Here is a 6,653-nt window from a genome sequence, read left to right as displayed (position 1 = left end):
TTGTTTTGGCTTGTGCCACCCCCCCCCCCCCCCCCCCCCCCCGGTCATCTGAATGGACTGTTTCCACGTAGGTGCTAAGAATGAGATTTCGGTTCCCATACAGGGCTCCTTCTGGGGGCCTGGCTGAAGACCAGTCATCCCTGTTTAGAGGAAGAAATGAGTAAGGAAATACAGTGTTCCTTCGGGGGTCTTTCAGTTTGAATAGCTACCATTTATGGAGCATTTACTATGCCCCAAAGTCGTACATTATTTCTAGTTTGGGTACTAAAAGGTTGGCCCTCGTTAGCCTCATCTTACACCTGCAGAAACAGGCTCACAAGTGAAGTAACTTGCTCAGGTTCACACAGTGCAGTAAGTTACAAAGCTGGGGCTTGGTCTCAGGTCTGGCTGCGATGCTCCCTCCGACAGCACGTTACTGCTCCTTTTAACTGTCAGGTATGAGTAGCCCAGAAATGTGAGGCGTCAGCAGACCTGCTTTGCTCACCTGCCAGGCCTGGACAGCCGGCTTGTGGCACTCTTCTACTGAGTGACTTATTGGACATCCTGTCTAAAGCAAATTGACTTCAATAGTGAAAGAAGTGGAGAAAATGAGGTCATTTTGCCTGTCAGATTAGCAAAGATGATAAAAATTGACCCCACCTTGTGCTGGCCAGCATGTGGAGAAACGGGCTCTGTCACCTTCTGCCAGCGGAGGTCTGTACCAATAATGCAGTTTTTCTTAAAAAAAATTTTTATAATGTTTATTTCTTTTGAGAAAGACAGAGAGACAGGGCCAGAGCACAAGCACGGGAGGGGCAGAGAGAGAGAGAGAGGGAGACACAGAATGGGAAGCAGGCTCCAGGCTCTGAGCTGACAGCAGCAAGCCCGATGTAGGGCTTGAACTCATGAGGCATGAGATCATGACCTGAGCTGAAGTTGGACTCTCAACCGACTGAGCCACCCGGGTGCCCCAACAATACAGTTTTTCTGAATGGTGTCTTGGTGACACGTATCAGAACATGAAACGACCCAGCAATTCTACTTTTAAAAATTTATTCTAAGAAAATTCTCAAACAAGTTTTTGTAAATGTAGACATAGGATATTTACTTCAATTAATATACGTACCACCTGGAAAATAAGTTTTTGCAGTTAAATTATGAAACATGATGCATTTCAGACATGTTAAAATGTGTAAAAAGAGGCATCTTTAAATTGATGGAATTAACCATATTACAAAAAAAAAACAAAAAAACAAAAAAACACCAAAACCCCAAACCTAAGTAGCCCATCAGGACGCTACGTAAGCAGGTTATCGTGCCGTGAGCTGGAATGCTATGAAGGTGTTAATGTTGGTGTAAATCTATGTCAACACAGAATGTCTACACTTGGCACAGAGAAGTGTTTAAGTGGATCTTTTTTTAAAAAGTAGTAACGTAACTAGTCCATTGAGTGCTCAGGATGTCCTTGCAGGAAGCTAAGTATTTTACTTCCATTCCCTTTTAGTCCTTCAAAGAATCTTAACAAAGATGCTGTTATTCCCATTTTACTGATGAGGGCTGTGAGGGTTAGGTTAAGTAAGTGGCCCGAGTTCACCAGTTAGCATTCAGATTCTGACCGGTTTGAATCCAGATTCTGTGTTCTTCACTGCCACCATGTAGGGCCTTTTCATTCCCAAATGAGGTCAAACTGGAGAGGGAGCTCCCATTAGGGGTATTTCTGTTTGCTTGCTAAATACGTGGACTTTCTGAATGGTCCTCTAAAAGGTACAGTGGTAGCCTCCAAGGGGCTTGATTTCAGGTGATTTTTGTTCCTTCCTCTTTTGTACTCTTTTGTCTTACTTTAACCAATTTATAGTTTTATGAAAACAGTAAAGTTACGGGGCACCTGGGTGGCTCTGGCCCTTAAGCATCCAACTTCGGCTCAGGTCATGATCTCAAGGTTCGAGTATTCTGGCCCCATGTTGGGCTCTGTGCTGACAGCTCAGAGCCTGGAGCCTGCTTCGGATTCTGCGCCTCTGTCTCTCTCTGCCCCTCCCCTGCTCACACTCTGTCTCTTTCTGTCTCTCAAAAATGGATAAATATTTTTAAAAAATTAAAAAAGTTATATTGAAATAGTAGTTACCATTTTGTATCCATTTTATTTGATGAATATTCCGGGAAGTTAAAGTGCTCTGGTCAGCGTGTTTTGTTTGTTTTGTTCTGTTTTAATGTTTGTTTGTTTTTGAGAGAGACAGAATGCGAGCAGGAGAGGGGTAGAGAGAGGGAGACACAGAAACCGAAGCAGGCTTCAGGCTCTGAGCTGTAGGCACAGAGCCTGACACGGGGCTCCAACCCACGAACCGTGAGATCATGACCTGAGCCGAGGTCGGACATTTAACCGACTGAGCCACCCAGGTGCCCCCAAGATTTATTTGTTTTTTAATGTTTATTATTTTGTTTTTGAGAGAGCTAGCTCGCATTTGTGCGAGCAGGGGAGGGGCAGAGGGAGAGAGCGGGAAACCCAAGGAGGCTTTGCATTGTCAGTGCAGAGCCAGACTTGGGGCTCGTTCTCACCAATTATGAGATCGTGACCAGAGGTCTAGATTTGGACTCTTAACCAACTGAGCCACCAGGTGCCCCAGTTGGTTTTTTTTTTAATAGCTGAGACTTAACCTGCTTTTAAATCTTTAGGCTGAAACTCACTGTGTGTCAGTGTCCTAAAACTTAGAGACATTTTATTTTTTTTTTATTTTTTTTTATTAAAAAAAATTTTTTTTTTTTTAACGTTTATTTTTGAGACAGAGAGAGACAGAGCATGAACGGGGGAGGGGCAGACAGAGAGGGAGACACAGAATCAGAAGCAGGCTCCACGCTCTGAGCCATCAGCCCAGAGCCTGACGCGGGGCTCGAACTCACGGTCTGTGAGATCATGACCTGAGCTGAAGTCAGACGCCCAACCGACCGAGCCACCCAGGCGCCCCTAGAGACATTTGAAAAAGTGATTCAAAATGACTTCAAGGAAAATCGTGGTCCTTTTGGCAAGTTTGGTGAAACTGGCCCCTCAGTTTCACCTCCTTGTGGATGTGGAATGAGAGACATCTGTAGTATTGTGATAAAGAACACGTACTCCAACACTCCAGGCTAGACCTAGCTGCTTTGAATCCCAGCTCAGCCGTTGGGAGAGATGGCATTTTGATCCTGGGTGATTTACTTTGTGCTTTGGTTCAACCATGTGTAAAATGGAACGAAGAACACCTACCTTCCTAGAGTCACAATGAAGATTTAAAAAGCTAATATGTTAGTGTACTTAATGCTGTGATTGGACTAAAGTAGACAACAAGACTAGCTGCCATTAGTTTTATTTTTTGATTAGTTTTAAAAAGGTTTGTTTATTTACGTAATCTTTACGCCAAAGGAGGGGCTTGCACTCAATGACCCCAAGATCAGGAGTCACACCCTCCACCGACTGAGCCAGCCAGGTGCCCCTGCCATTAATTTTATTCATGTTATTCAGGTACACAGCTTTGATAAGATGTCAGTCCAACCGCTGGCTCAGGTTAAGTCACATGACTCTACCCATAAAACCAGCCAGGTTCTTGTCTTGACATTACCTCAAAGTCAGAACTGTTTAAACTTTGTTGTAGAGCTCAGCTAAAAGTATGCCATTGGTGGAGGGTTGTGTGGAAGACCAGTGGTTTCTCCATCCTTAAAGTCTTTGGTTTCTCTCAGGATTGAACCCAAAAGCAAGGAAATGGGCACCTGCCCAGCATTCTGCTGGGGGCCTTCCTTTTGTAGACTTCCTTGGCTGAATGGAGCTTTAGCGTTGTGCTGTTGGCCAACATTGAGATAGGTGAGAAACAGCCTTGGGAAAGTTCATTATTTTATTTACTGTAGGGGTATTAAGGAGTCTTTCACTGTTTGTAAGTGTCCTCAGCGAGAAAAGATTCTCTTCTGGTCTCAGTGCCAGAAATAGGCGGATTTTCCCCCCAAACAACTTTCTAAAATCTTAGAGATGCTTAAATACGGCTTTAACATGTTTCCTTCTTTACCTTATAGGAAAGCTTAGAGCCTACTTGTGTCCCATTTCTAGCATCAGTTCTTACGTTTTCTGTCCGGATATTTTTACCCCAACAGGTGCTGAGGGTTGTGGGTAAAATATTGGAAGTATTTTCTCACTTTAACAATAGCTTGCTTGCTTGCTTTTTGTTTCTAATACCTCTTTAATGTCTATTTTTGTTGTTAATTTTTAACTAATTTATTCTTTAACAGCGGACTTTTAAAACCTAGGTTTAGCAAAATGACAAAAGCATTCTGTAGAACTTTGCTTTTGAAAAATACAAAAAGCATCAAATTAGTTATAAAGTGAGGGGAAATTTTGAGCCTTGAAACTGTAGGCTTTGCAGAGAAATAGAGGGGAGGATGTGTTATCAGTGAGAAGATAGGTTATTGCCTGTCATCTTTGTGTTATTCTCGCATAGACCTTTATTTTCATAGAGAAGTATGGTTTATTTTTTATTTTTATTTTTGAGAAGTATGGTTTAAAATGGATTGCTAGGGGAAAATATATTTATAGCATTTTATTAGCAATATTTCCACTTTAGTTTAACATTTAAAATTACATTAATATACATTCATAGAAAAAAATAGGAAGCTCAAAATCCTGCATGTTCCCCCTCCCCCTGTAATTTTATGATTTCAGCTCTCTTCTAGGCTTTATTATTATATATACATTTTCGTAATGCTGTAACTGTAGTAGACTTAAAATACAACATATGTTACCGTTTTCCCATATTGGTTTTACTGATTTTTAAAAAAATATTTATTGATTCTGAGAGTGAACATGTGCAGGGGAGGGGCAGAGAGGGTGATGGAGAATCTTAAGCAGGCTCTGAGCTGCCAGCAACTCAGGCCTTGATTTCTGGAACCATGAGATCCTGACCTGAGCTGAAATCAAGAGTCAGATGCTTAACTGACTGAGCCACCCAGGCATCCCAGTTTTACTGATTATTTGGTTTTTGTTGTTGGTTTTTTTTAATGTTTTATTTATTTTTGAGACAGGGAGAGACAGAGCATGAACAGGGGAGGGTCAGAGAGAGAGGGAGACGCAGAATCTGAAACAGGCTCCAGGCTCTGAGCTGTCCGCACAGAACCCGACGCGGGGCTTGAACTCATGGACCGCGAGATCATGACCTGAGCCGAAGTCGGCCGTTTAACCGACTGAGCCACCCAGGCGCCCCAAGTTTTACTGATTATTTGTAATGGTTTGATATTATTAAGTACTTTTAAAGTTAATAATCATAATAGACTTAACTATTTCCCTATTGCTGATATTTACCTTGTTTCTGATGATAATTTTGTTCATAATTTCAAAGGAGTTTCTTGGTGTATATGATCTACTTCCCAAAAGGGCTGAACAGATTACCTGCTTGACTTTGGTTAAATGACAATGGCCCATACTGCATAGCCAGAATACATAATAATAGCACAGCTAATGTCTGCTTCATGCTTCAGTCTCCTTTAACACAGAACATTATTTCAGTGTGACAGTGGAACCAGATGCGTGAAGCAAGGGAACCTCCACTCAGCATCTAAGATACTTGACAACAGCACATAGATTTTCTGAGGCACATTTTATTTTGTGCTATTCCTTCTGCTGATAATTTGCTTTTATTTATTTTTAAGTTTGTTTTGAGAGAGGGAGAGAGAGAGAGAGAGAGCCATGTGTGTGGGGGGATGGGCAGATAGAGAGAGGGAGAGAAGGAGAGAATCCCAAGCAAGCTCTGCTCTGTCAGTCCTGGAGCCCAGGGCAGGACTTGAACTCCTAAACTGTGAGATCATGACCTGAGCCAGAATCAAGAGTCGTACACTTAACCGACTGAGCTACCCAGGTGCCCCTAATCTGCTTTTATAGTTGTGTCAGGTTAATAAGTAATTTTGATAGCTGAGAAGTTTGGTATGTATTCATAGATGTAGTTTTATTTTATTTTATTTTATCTTATTTTATTTTACTTTTAAGTTTGTTTATTTACTTAAGTAATGGCTACACCCAACATGGGACTCAAACTCACAACGCTGAGATCAAGAATTGTGGGCTCTTTTGACTGAGCCAGCCAGGCGTCTCTTGTAGGTGTAGTTTTAATTCCGTTTTACTTCTTTGCCTAAATGAAACCCTTCTAGAGGAAATCATCCATGGTAACTTACGTTTAGAAAAACAAACCAGGTTTTGTTAGTTGATGCTGCAAATGTTGAGCTCTTTAGAGCCAGGACCTTCTGCTGAGAGCTTTTAACAAAAAGGTAGAATGACTTGCTGAAGCATCCTCACCTTACATGTACTGCAGTATGAAGGAAAAAAACTGTTGGTAATGGTTTTCTCTGGATATTTGAGATTATGGTGAATTTTCACTTTCTGTAGCATGTATTTCTATAATTGATGTTTTTGTAAACATTTGTTTCATAACCAGAAAAGCAGTAAAAAACAAAAACACCACAATAATTTTTCAGATGTCAGTTTACAAATCAACAAACATTGGGAGGCCCGTTTTGCTTTCTTTTTTTTTTTTTAATTTTTTTTTTTCAACTTTTTTTTTTTATTTATTTCTGGGACAGAGAGAGACAGAACATGAACGGGGCAGGGGCAGAGAGAGAGGGAGACACAGAATCGGAAACAGGCTCCAGGCTCCGAGCCATCAGCCCAG

This window comes from Panthera uncia, unplaced genomic scaffold (assembly GCF_023721935.1).
Source record: "Panthera uncia isolate 11264 unplaced genomic scaffold, Puncia_PCG_1.0 HiC_scaffold_1607, whole genome shotgun sequence".
Classification (NCBI taxonomy): Eukaryota; Metazoa; Chordata; class Mammalia; order Carnivora; family Felidae; genus Panthera; species Panthera uncia.
This window is presented reverse-complemented; position numbering follows the sequence as displayed.